The sequence below is a fragment of the Triticum urartu genome, chromosome 3 (genome assembly GCF_003073215.2).
Source record: "Triticum urartu cultivar G1812 chromosome 3, Tu2.1, whole genome shotgun sequence".
NCBI lineage: Eukaryota > Viridiplantae > Streptophyta > Magnoliopsida > Poales > Poaceae > Triticum > Triticum urartu.
The window spans coordinates 741,118,676-741,131,065 of record NC_053024.1 but is presented as its reverse complement, the minus strand read 5'-3'; the positions used below and the strand labels follow the sequence as shown (position 1 = coordinate 741,131,065).

General features: G+C 43.9%; 1 pseudogene; it reads right to left on the bottom strand.

Moving 5' to 3' along the window:
• Positions 1 to 6,516: 6,516 nt before the first annotated feature.
• Positions 6,517 to 12,018, bottom strand: LOC125547392 (annotated as a pseudogene).
• Positions 12,019 to 12,390: the final 372 nt, after the last annotated feature.

Below are 12,390 nucleotides of genomic sequence, written 5' to 3'. Positions count from 1 at the left end.
TGGCATCTTTTCATAGTTGACATCAGTGGTCATTTTTTTGTGCAGGCAGCAGTTGCTGGAGAAGCTGTCGCATCTTCCGCAGCAGATGCTGAGGTATGTGGGTTTTTTGTGTCTGTTTATGAGATATTTGAATAGTTCTTTGCAAACCTTTTTTTTAGTTACTGCTTTTCTTGTGTTGCAGTATCATTTCTTATTGTTGCACATCCATTAGAACTTTTTGTAGCTGCCAGGTCTCGTTCTTTTTTTATTTACTGTTTTATTGTTGCACATTCAGTTGCACACTGGAAGTCTTGCAGTTGTCCTCATGAGCTTTATTAGTTGCACAAATACATCATATTAGTTGGCATGATCCATTTTATGAATATATAGCTCATTCTAATACTGATCCAAATGATGATTGCTAGTTCTTTTTCATTCTTGTTTTTTCTCTTGTGTTTAATGTTTGTGTAATGCTTTCATTTTCTAATCAACAGGGCAGCGGTGAAGGAGTTGAGGTGGCTCCAGGGGAATATGTGGAGCGACCATCACAAGCAGGCAGGATAAGGGCATCACCAGCGCGCTTTGCAAATTTCAACGCCTCTCTAACCCCACTACAGAAATCAGAGCTAGTTTCGAGGTCGGTCGGGGGGCTATTGAACTTATCAGACACACTTCCAGCGGACCTCACTAAGTTCCTGGTGTAGTCGTACCAGCCACAGACCTCTGAAATGGTTTTCCCAGGAAGGGGAAGGATCCGTGTCGATGCTGGCAGTGTTCAGAGGGTATTTGATCTCCCAAACAAGGGACCAAAAGTCAGATATTTAGTTGACAAGGATGCCACTAGGAGATTCAGACAGGCTTTCAACATAACTGGAAATTCTCATCCCCAGATCACTACATGGCTCAAGATGATTCAGGATATGGCTGGAAGAACGGATGACACATTCTTTATGGCCTGGCTTGCGGTTGCCTTCAGCACTTTTCTAGCACCAACCACGGCCTTGAAGCTCAGCCCAAAGTGTTATGGACTTGTGCTAGATCATCAAATGCTAAAGAATACAAGCATCTGCCTCTTTGTACCAGAACACATTAACGAAGCTTTCCGGAACATGGACCAGGAGAAGCAAACTGTCTGCTGCTGCTTGTATCACTTGATGGTTAGTGAAAACGACCACTTTTTTCCATCTATTCCTGTTCTTTCTGTGCAGTTATAGTTTGCTGAAATTCTTATAACAATAACTGAACTTGGCCTTTTCTTTTGTTTGGGTCTGGTGCAGATACTATACCTTGATGCGCTCGTACATGACATCCCAGTAAGCAACTGCGCGATACGATCGAATGCATGGGATAGTACTCTAATTGCCAAGGTGATCAAGAAGGATACTATCTCTCCTGGTGTGTTCGGCAAATTACAAGTGAGTTCTTTTTTGTTTTTTCCAACAGTGTCTTCCTTCTATGTTCTTTTGATGTCTGGTCACTCTTTTTGGAAATTGCACAGAAAACTGTCATCAGCTGGCACAACAATGCATGTACTTGCATAGATTGTAGCTTTTAGTTTGGCAATCTACACACATGTTCATTTTAAATTGGCACACCATCTTTTTTAAGTTGCACAGTTTTACTAATACTATTGCACAGATGTGTTGCATCAGTTGGTAGAAACTTTTTTTAGGTGCCATGTGTGTTGCACAGTTTTTGTGTCTTTGTTCAGTTGCATATATGTATAGTTGAATTTGTCTACCCCAGTATCTTGTTATAGTTGCACAGGTTGTAATGTGTGGTTTCATTCAACACACAAATCTATTTTGATAACCTTGTTATTTTCTGTTTCTCTTTTTTTTCACATCAGCTTAAAGAGGAGTATAGAGGCACGGAGCAGACACCACTGTTTGGTGGAATTTTGCAAGCTGAAGCATTCGTGGCATCCAAGTTACCAATAACATATAATCCGCAGGTTAGTGTTTTGCATACAGAAACTTGTATCACTTACCAATATTTTTCTATTGGCTGGGATGTATGTTCAGATGGACATGTATAACTTTTGTAGTTGCGAGAATACATAATTTAGTTGGCTGTGATGTATGTTCAGTTGCACATATAAGCTTTTGTAGTTGCACATGTTCTTTTGGACAGTCAAAGTGTTCATTTACAACCATTGTCATCAACTTTTGGCAGAATGCATGTTTTTTAGTTTGTGCCACAGTGCATGTGTAGTTGGCTAGAATCATGTTTTTAGTTGGCCAGAAAGTGTGTATTAGTCGTTTTTGCTTATCACATCATGGTCAGTTACAGACATTTTTTACTTTTTATTATTTTTTCTAACTGAATCAGTACTGAATCTTTTTTGTGTTGATGCAGAAAAAGGCAAAGATTGCGAAAGTGGTCAATGAGCTGTGCAAGGCTGTAACTTAACAGGTTGGGACCTTCATTGAAGCAGTTGCCAAGATCGATGATGAGGAACCAGATATTGATCCTTACCTACAGCAGCCATCAATGCAAACTGGGGCGTCACGCCGTGCTCCAAAAAGAAAGAGATGACGGTCAACTATACAAGAAGAAGAAGAGTTTGTTGAGGATGAGTCAGAAGAAGATGAGGAAATGGAAGCAGCGATAGATGCTGACGACGATGAGGACACAGATGCGGATGAATCAGAGGAGGAGGACAAGGATGAGGATGACAATGAAGAAGATGCAGAGGAGGAGGAGGATGAGGAGGAAGAGAAGGAGGAGGAGGAGGAGGAGGAGGACAAACAAGAAGAGGACAAAGGAGAGGAGGAGGACAAGGAAGAAGATAGTGATGCAGAGAAGGAGGAAGAAGAAGGTGAGGCCTAAGAGGGGGACGGGGACAAAGAGGCAGCAGTTGATTGCAGTGAGAGGGGAGAAGACAAAGGCGCAGCAGCTGATGGTAGTGAGAGGGAAGAAGACGATGATGAAGAAGACGAGGATGGTTATGGTGATGATAAAGGGGGATCCAATGGAGGCAGCGACAGCAGCGATGACGATGATGATGACAACGCCCCTGGTTCTGGTGGTACAGGTGGCAACACATCTAGGAGGACTAGCACTTATGCCACCCCTGCGAGCAGCAGCAATTCATTGAGTAGCAGGAGCACACTACAGATGTTGATTGACAAAACTTCCTGGAAAGACAAGGATTTGCCGAAGTCAAAGAAAAATGACGAAGCAGAGTCTCAGGGCAGCATTGATATGTTCAAGCTCTGCAACTTGAAGTCAGCTTTGCCAACCACCTTTCCCGTGCCAGATTTCAGCGACAAAGATATGTGTGAGAACATCAACTTTGCCATTGACAAGAGCCTGTTCTTATCAAGAGATGCTGAAAAGAATCAAATTGACATGGAGGAAGCAGGAAAGGGTCTTGACTGGGTTCATTCAAAGGAAAAATACAAGGAATATTTAAAGCAGCTCCCAGACCTAAGCTCCAGCAAGAGCAAGGCAGCATCCACGGCAAACCCTCACGTGGTCCAGAAGCGTAAAGCAGTTTCAATGAAGAAGAATCTGCAGTTGCCTCAAACCAAGGAGAAGATGGTGAGTGCAGATGCTGAAGTAAATATGGTCAAGGAAGCTGTGCTTCAAACTGATATGCCAACTGTAGTGAGCAGAGAGCCAACCAATGTCAGAGAAGTTCAACAGATCAGGGGAAGACTCCCCTTTCAACAATCCCACCAAAACCACCTAAGCAGAAGATTGTCAAGTTTGCCAGGGGCACAAAGGGGGAACAGGCCACAAAAGATTTGGGTTTCAGAGACGAGAGAGAGCTGTGAGCCGCAACCATTGATGCAGGGGTGCCAAGTTCTACTAGGTTGCTGCCAACTCAGACTGGAAAGATGCCAACTACAGATACCAGTGTGCCAACTGATGTGTCAGTTAGCAGCATGGTCACAGTCAAAACCACCACAGCTGGTCAGGAAGGCACCACTGCAACTGCAAGTCCAAAGGTGCCTACTCATAGAGATGCTTCAATGCCAAACACAAAAGGAGGTGATCCAACTATCAAAGTGCCGTCCCCAAGAGCTGACTTTCAGCAACCATTAACACAAGAGGAGGTGTTCGACATTATAAGTAGGTGCAAGCCTCCAAGGCCGCCAACTACAACACTATTGCGAACCAAGTCAGTGAATGATGCACCCGTGTTTGTGCCCCAAGGAGATGCCCTGGTCCTTGAACCCTTACGAAGATCAAACTCTTATCATGGTGACGGGTTCTGCGATGCACCATCTTTTGACCTCGGCATAGATGGTGATGCTCCAGCACCTGCTCCAGCAGCAGAAACAGCGGAAGCCGGTGTGATCTGCATCGATGACTGTGAGTTGGACCCAGCAGCTGTGAATGAAGGATGTGATGCTGCTGAGCTGGCAAGGCAATAGCTCAAGAACTAGATGTTGGTTCACCAGAGAATTGCCACACCCCGATATGCGCAGAACCAGAACTTGGCATGAGCACTTCTTCGGGACCACCTCTTGCACGAAGACAGAGGAGGGTAAGAAGGACCGCAGCATCTCAAAGATCTCCATTCATCGACTACAACAAGAAGAAGACTTTCAGCACCAATGAGGTAGTGAACAAGCTTTACGCTGCCCTCTTGTATTGGGTCAGGCATCACAAAGGAGCAGATGATGGAGCTACCAGGTAAACTAACTCCCCACAGCCTACATACATATCTTTTTCAGTTGCATAGGACCAGCCACTTAGTTGCACAAAAAGCATAGCATGTTGCACAGAACAGGGCTTTTAGTTGCACATTGTTCTGTTTTCATTTTCATGCACATTTTTTTGCTGCTATGACCCTTCGAGCTAACTTGTCTTTTTATTGCTTTCAAAAAAAATCTGCCCTGAGATAATCAGGTATGGTGCTTTCTACATTTCTTTAAAGGAGTTAGTTGATTCGATGAAGCCGGTTCAATGGTTGTCAAAAATTGTTATTGAGACTGGAATCTTACACATCATGGATAACTTACCAGAAGGGTCAAAGAAGGTTGTTATGCCACTGAGGTTTTCTGTAAGTTTTTCCAAAACCTTCTTTTTACCCTCATCTTTGTTCTGTAGCACTTTTTTCGTTGACCATTTGAGGGAGGCCTTTCACCTACTAAGGAGTTTTGAGCCATGTTTTATAATCTCTACAGATAAAATTACAGCAAGGGATCCACAATGTGAATGAGATAAACAAGAAGTTTGATTACAAGAACCATCTCGACAAGAAAGACTTGGTGAGTGTTGTGCCCACATGATCAATCTTTTTTTAGTTGGCACCCACAGCATGTCCAGTTGCACATGACACATCTGTTAGTTGGCAGATACTTGTTGCAACCTGTTTTTAACTTGACCAAGTCTTTTACTGTTTTTCTTAGCTACAGCTTGTATTTGTGTCTGAAATCGTTCACGCTTGCAGGTCATGCTGCCAGTGCTCGAGTGCGCAGATGTAACCGATAAGGACGGAGGGAGGCATTATTGGGTCTTCAGTGTCAACTTGAGGGACGGACGCTTCGAAGTTCTTGATTCAAGCAGGACGCTGGACAACATTGAGCTGATGAACACTGCCTCTACCATTGCGGGGGCAGTACGCCAGCTATGGAGGAAGCATTACCCAAAGTTCAGCATCGAGCACTTCCAGATTATTGACATTGACGTACCAAAGCAGCTCGGCAAGTAAGACAATAAGCATTTCATTCCTTCTCAATCATATACCATCATTTTGTAGTTTTTAAATTTTTCTACATGTGCAATCTTTAGTATTTTTAAGACACAGTACTAGTCTTCAATCTGTTTTATCATTTTTATGAGTTTCTAATGGATTATCTAGCTAGTTGCAGAGTGGCGCATAAGTAGTTGCACACTGGCACGTAAGCAGTTACACAGTGGCACATAATGAGTTGCAGTAGAACACAAGCAGTTGCACAGTAGGACATAAGCAGTTGCACAGAGTGCATTACCTTTATTTGGTTTTAATTTTATGTGACAATTTTTTTTGCCCATTTTGCAGTAATGAGTGTGGGTTGTTCGCACTGCTTAATGCCACCGAGTGGAATGGTAGCCAACTGCCCAACTACGACCCCAAGGAAGTACTCAACATCAGGAAGAAGCTGGCATATGATTGGGTCACCAGCGTGCACAACACCGCCCCATGGAGGAAGTTCCTGAGATACGACAAGGAGTAGGTCAGTACTATTTTTTCTTTTTTTCTGCTCCATGGAGGAAGTTGCTGGTTTGTACAATTTTATTAAGTAGATTTTGTAGTTGCACACTACTTGTAATTGCGTTTGCAACTCAATATCATCACTTTTGTTGATACATTATAGGAGCACTGGATATACAATTGTTCAACAACTAAATATTTAACCAGTTGCCAACAAAGGCACAAATAGCAAGTTTTTTTTACACAGTGCATGAACTAATTCAAGCAGCATAAATTAGATAAAGAGGAATCATAAATGCTGAATGTGTCCACTTGGTCCCAACATTGCTAAAAAAGACATTATTATTTTCCTTTTTTGTTCCAAAGTTACAAATGAGGAAACAGAATCACAGGAGCCTCTGTGGACACACACCAGCGGTGTGCTCTGTAGATTGGCACTGGCTGCATTTGTTTTTCTTCTTTGGGTGTAGCTCCAGCGCCGATTTGTACCTTCGACTCTTTGCCCTACCCTTTCTAGTAGACCTTGGAGGATCCCTGGGCACAAAATCATCAGAAGCTTGTGCAAGGGATGTAGCCTCCAACGGGGCAGTAGGACCATCACGATCACCTGTGTAATAATCATATAAAAAGTTTAGTATTTTTGTTATTATGCAACCAGCACTGATGTTCTGTGCAACCACACAGTACATTTTGTGCAACTAACTGGTTGCTGTGTGCAAGTTAAGTTGAAAAAAACAGCTGCAGTAGCACGGCCTGTCATGGTACTTGGATTGTAGTCGCCTATGGGCAGAACATGAAAAACAAGTTAGATTTTTAGCTTGATCCTCAAACTAACACAGTGCACGCAACTAGGCAGCATGTTCTATTCAACTGGGCACTATGATATGTGCAACTAAAGTCACTCACCCTAGTTTTTGTTTTGGAGTTGGTGAAGGTACTAACCTGGGTGATGAGCCCCCTGAGTCCTGCCTGTAGGTCCATTGGGAGTAGCACAAAGGGCACTGCTAGTTGGGCCTGGCGGGGGAGGAGGTCTTTGAGGGTTGGCATCACCTATAGGCAGAACAGGACAGACAAGTCAGTTGTGTTTATCTTTTTGATGCTCGAACTAACACAGCGTGCGCAACTAGGTAGCCTGTTCGGTGCAACTGAGCACCATGATGTGTGCAACTGGAGTTACAGACCTAGTTTTATGGGGAGTTGGGGGCAGGTAATTACCTGGACGACGAGCCCCCTGAGTGCTGCCTGTAGGGCCATTGGGAGGAGCATGCGGGGGAGGAGGTGGCGGAGGATGCCGTGTACAGCCAGGAGGGGGAGGAGGTCCTTGAGGGTTGACATCACCTATATCCAGAACTGGAAAAATAAGTTAGCTGTGTTATCTTGATGCTTGAACTAACACAGCGTGCGCAACTAGGCAGTATGTTCTGTCCAAGTGGCTACCATGGTGTGTGCAACTGGGCACAATGATGTGTGCAACTGAAGTTACACACCTAGTTAGATCAGGAGTTGGGGCAGGTAATTACCTGGATGATGAGCCCCATGATTGCTGCCTGGAGGTGGAGGAGGTCCTCGAGGGTTGCCATCATCTAATGGCCCCGTTGCAGCAGTCAGTTTTTTCTTTTTCTTGGACTTGTTCAGGTGGCCGATCTCGGTACGTGCTGCACGCATATGCTTGTATACAATAGCTTGTGCTGGATCAGAACCACTCGCAAACTTTGCTAGTTTCCGAAAATCGTATATCATGTTCCTCTCCCTTATCTGCTTCTTTGATTGAGGAGGCATTTCATCCGGTTGCTCATAACCAGTCCCTGGCGCACTAGGTACAGCAATAGGTGTCCACCGTCTTAGCAGGTACCTTCCCGGTATGACATCAACGCCAACATGGGTGAACACCTTGAGGATGTGGCAACAGAGGATGCCGTCCTTGTCCATTTTACAGCACTCACACAAATAGGAACGCTCCTCCACCCTTGCCTGCACCAAGTAGTTTCGAGAACCATATTTCGCAACAAATTCCTGGTTCGGTCTGAGATCAAACACATCAGCACCAACTTGGAATGCATTATAACGTCCAATCAGCTCAAACTCTTCTCTGAACTTGCGGTAAAGGTCTCTAGTATAGGTTTTGTAAGCTTGCTTCTCTATTGGGAAGTTGGACCACAACTCAATCTCAAGGTGTTCTGTCCTGTAATCATTGCAGCCTTCCTTGGCAAGGATGTGGTTCTGGATTTTTTTCATATTGCTTGACGAAGTTCAGCATTGAGTTGTGTGGGTTCACATATCTTTTGAGGACGGCGTTGAACCCCTCACTACGCTGTGTAGACTGGAGGAAGGGGAAGAACCTGTGTGTGAAGTAGCACGGCACCCAAGTTGACCTGTATTCGTACAACTTCTCAAAGTGCGTGTGTGTCATAGCCTCATACTTCATCATTAACCCAGCCCAATTCTGCTCAAACTCGTCTATAGTGAAGCTGAAGTCAACACACTTGTTGAAATCATCAGAGAGTCCTGGATTCCGACACAGCAGCCAACCAACCTTTTCCTGAGCCTTTTTCATGATGTGCTATCGACAACAGCGGTGCACGGTGGTTGGAAAGATGCTCTGTATTGACTGCCTAATCGCACCATCCTGGTCGGTGATGAAGTTGTCAGGAGGTTTGCCATCCATAGCCTCTAGGAATGCTCCAAAGACCCAATCAAAGCTCGATGCCAACTCCTGCCTCACAAATGCGCAACCCAGCATGAAAGATTGGCCATGTCGGTTTATTCCTATGAAGGGCGCGAACGACATATTGTACAAGTTGGTCATGTAGGTGGTGTCAAACGATATGCAATCGTGGTACGCCTCCGCATAAGCTTTTCAAGCTAAGCCGTCCACCCAAAATATGTTGACAACTCTGTCCTCTTCATCATATTTCACCTTATAGAAGAAGTCTGGATCGGTTTTTTGTATATCCATGAAGTGCGCAATTGTCTCAATCAGATCACCCTCCTTTGTGTCATCTCTACGGAAACTTGTACAAAGATTTGTTATTTCCTTTGGTCCGAACGGCACCATCATCTCAGATCCATAGAACTCTGCCATTACATGCATCATTCGTCCTGCATAATACAAAAACAAACAGTATATCCTTTTAGTTGCACAAATGGCACATCCAGCTGCATAGTAATAGGAAACGTGTTGGCACAGAAGATAATCGCAGGAAATGGACACCTACCTGCACCTTTTTAAAAACACTTTGCAGTTTTTGCATACAGTAAAGACAATCTAGGTGCACAAGAAGCACCAAAAGTGATATACAAAAAGCATGGGAAGTTGGACACCAGTTGCACAGTTAAGCCATTTCAGTTGCACAGTAGTAACATAACAGTTGCACACTAGACTGCCTAGAGGGAAACTTAATTCTTCAAGGGATATAGAAAAACACCACACATGTAGTCAAGTTGCAGTTATACAAGATGCGCAGAAACTCCTTTTCATCAGGTGAGATGCCTTGGTGGGATCTCAAGTATTTGGACAATGACGGTTTGTTCACAAGCGGATGATTGTGGTCACGAACAAAGTGCGTCACCTCCCATCGCACATCTATCAGCTTCACCAATATTTTCGCCTTGCATTCAGTCTGCTTTATTGTCTCGCGTTTGCGCTTCTTCTTCTTCTTACTAGTACCAGCCTCCTCTTCAGCAAATATTGGAGGTTCTTCTTCCATCTCCTCATCACTGTTAACATATTTTGGATCTGGAATAGGGTCCAGGACAGGAGGAGCCTCGGCTCCTCCATCATCAGCTTTGGGCTTCTTGAACTTGTTGCAGCAAAACTGTTGTTTTATCAATTCATTGGTGCGGGCTGTCCGTCTAGAGGTGTTCATCTTGATAGAGAAACCCATCCGTAGTGCGTAGCTATTGTAGTGATCCTTAGCAATTTGAAGGCTGTCAAACCTCATGCCAACATAGGGTTCCATAGGTTGAGAACCAGCCTCATCCTCTCCTTCTACTTGCACAGCTCTGTCAACAGCCCCAGCTTCTAGCTCAGTCTTGGTTGGACCAGGAACATTTGCCTCGGTTCCTGTGTCATCAAGAGTATGGCTCTCTGACTGCAAAGACACCACTACAAGGGCACCACGGGCTGATGACTGGCCTGCCACATTGTCATGGCCCGTAGGGTTACCATCACGACTTGCCTGCGTGTAGTAAATAGATCGATCATTTTCTGTCCAATTTCCTTGTTGTATGCTGGGTTGCTGCTGATCCATATCACGAGGAAGCTCATTGAGATCTGGAGGCAACTCATTGAGATCAAGCATTTTTTCCTTGTTCTTGGATGCTACCACACACTCCCTGCACATATATAAAAAGAAGAAATTAATGTCATCAGTTGGTAACCACAGAAAAAGAGTGTTTCAAACAACCTAAAAACTTAGTAAATAGGCAGTTGCACACCATTTTGTGATAATCTTAGTTCCAAAAACAACATGACCGTAGCATAATCTTTTATTATAACAGTTATGAAATTTTTTGTTTGCACAGATTTGTTATGTTAGTTGCACAGTTTGCAGTAAATAACTGGCAAAAGCATGACTTCTTTTTGCTATAGAGTTTTTTTGACTTTCCCCCTTTTTTGTTTTGTTGTAATGATCTGTAGGTTTTCGTTTCGCAAGGAGCTCTTTTCAGATTTTTCTGCACATAATTGGATGCTACATTTGAGAAGGAAAATCCAGGTGAAAGAAGAAAGAAGAATTGGAGGACAGATTATAGTTATATGTTTTTCATCGTCGTTTATGTTTCTAGTTCTGGTATATTTGAACATATTAATATGGTTTGCAATAGGTGTGGGACCAGAATATATGCGTGGGACAAGATTATATGTGTGAATATGTTAATATGGTTTGTGGCTTCATTAGCCATGGACAAAAGTTCTTGTGCTTTTCCTGTTGCACTACAGATTTCTGGTTTTCGCTAGAATAGACGTCTCAATTGCCAGGATGCATCTTTGCACTTGGCCAGCATACATATCTAGTTGGACATTCAATGTTTTTAGTTGGCTAGAATAGATGTCTCAGCTGGCCAGGTTGCATTTATTTCAGTTTTTGGCCAACATGCATGTTCAGTTGGACAGTTAATGCATTCAGTTGGCTAGAATAGATGTCTCAGTTGGCCAGGATACATTTTTCAGTTTTTTGCCAACATGCATGTTTAGTTGGCCAGCAAACATGTTTTTTATTTGCACATATACTACAGTTTTCCCAAAGTGTTCACTCACAAACATGTATTTACGAAATATACATGTTTACTTGGCCAGGATACATGTTTAGTTGGCCAGGATACATGTTTTTTAGTTGGCCAGATAACACGTGTGGGTTCAATGCATGTTTTAGTTTTGGCTAGCATGCATGCCGAGTTGCCAGAATATAGGTTCAGTTGGCTGGGATGCATGTTCAGTTGCACATTTATGAATTTTTCGTTTCACATATCTATTGGGCAGTCAATTTTTTGTTCATTTTGCAAACAATAACTACAAGTTGGTAGAATGCATGTTTAGTTTTTGGCTACAATGCTTTGTTGAGTTGGCTTTAATCATGTTTTAATTGGCCAGAGAACTTGTTTTTAGTTGGCTTGTTTAACACATCCAGGTGGTAGAAACTTGTCTGGCATGCATCAAGTAGTTTTTGGCATGTTTAACACATCCAGCAGTAACATCAAGTAGGCTGGTGTGATGTGCCAGATTCACCTTTTTTTGAAGCAGATTCTCCATGGATCCATGGAGAAGGGGGTTTACATATGCCTATGCAGTAGAAGAAAGGGGGAAGTGAAGAGGTGGAGAGGGGGCTTACCTGCTTGATCTTACTGCCTGGTATGGCTCTGACCACCCTGCCCTTTAGATCTTGAAGCATCTCCTTCTACTTTGGGGCTCTCATGGCGGCTGTGTAGGAGGAGGAAGAAGGGTTGGGGGCGATTTTTGTTGGATTTGCTTCTGGCATGGAGAAGAAGAAAAAAGCAGCGTGGGAGGGGCTGAGGCGTGGGGGCGAGCGGGGGCATGGGTGCGAGCTGGGGACAGCTGGCTACATGGGGGCTCGATCGGTTTGTTTGGTGGCCGGTCGATCGGTCTGTTTGATGAGCCCCTTCCTTTTCTGTTTCATGGGGACAGGGGGTTTCCTTTTTCAGCCGGCCGCTCGGTTGCACTAGTGGGCAGCCGGCCGCCCACTAGACACGCCCTTCTTTTTTTCAATTTGAGCCCATAAAAAGGATCAAGTCCCAAAGCCCAA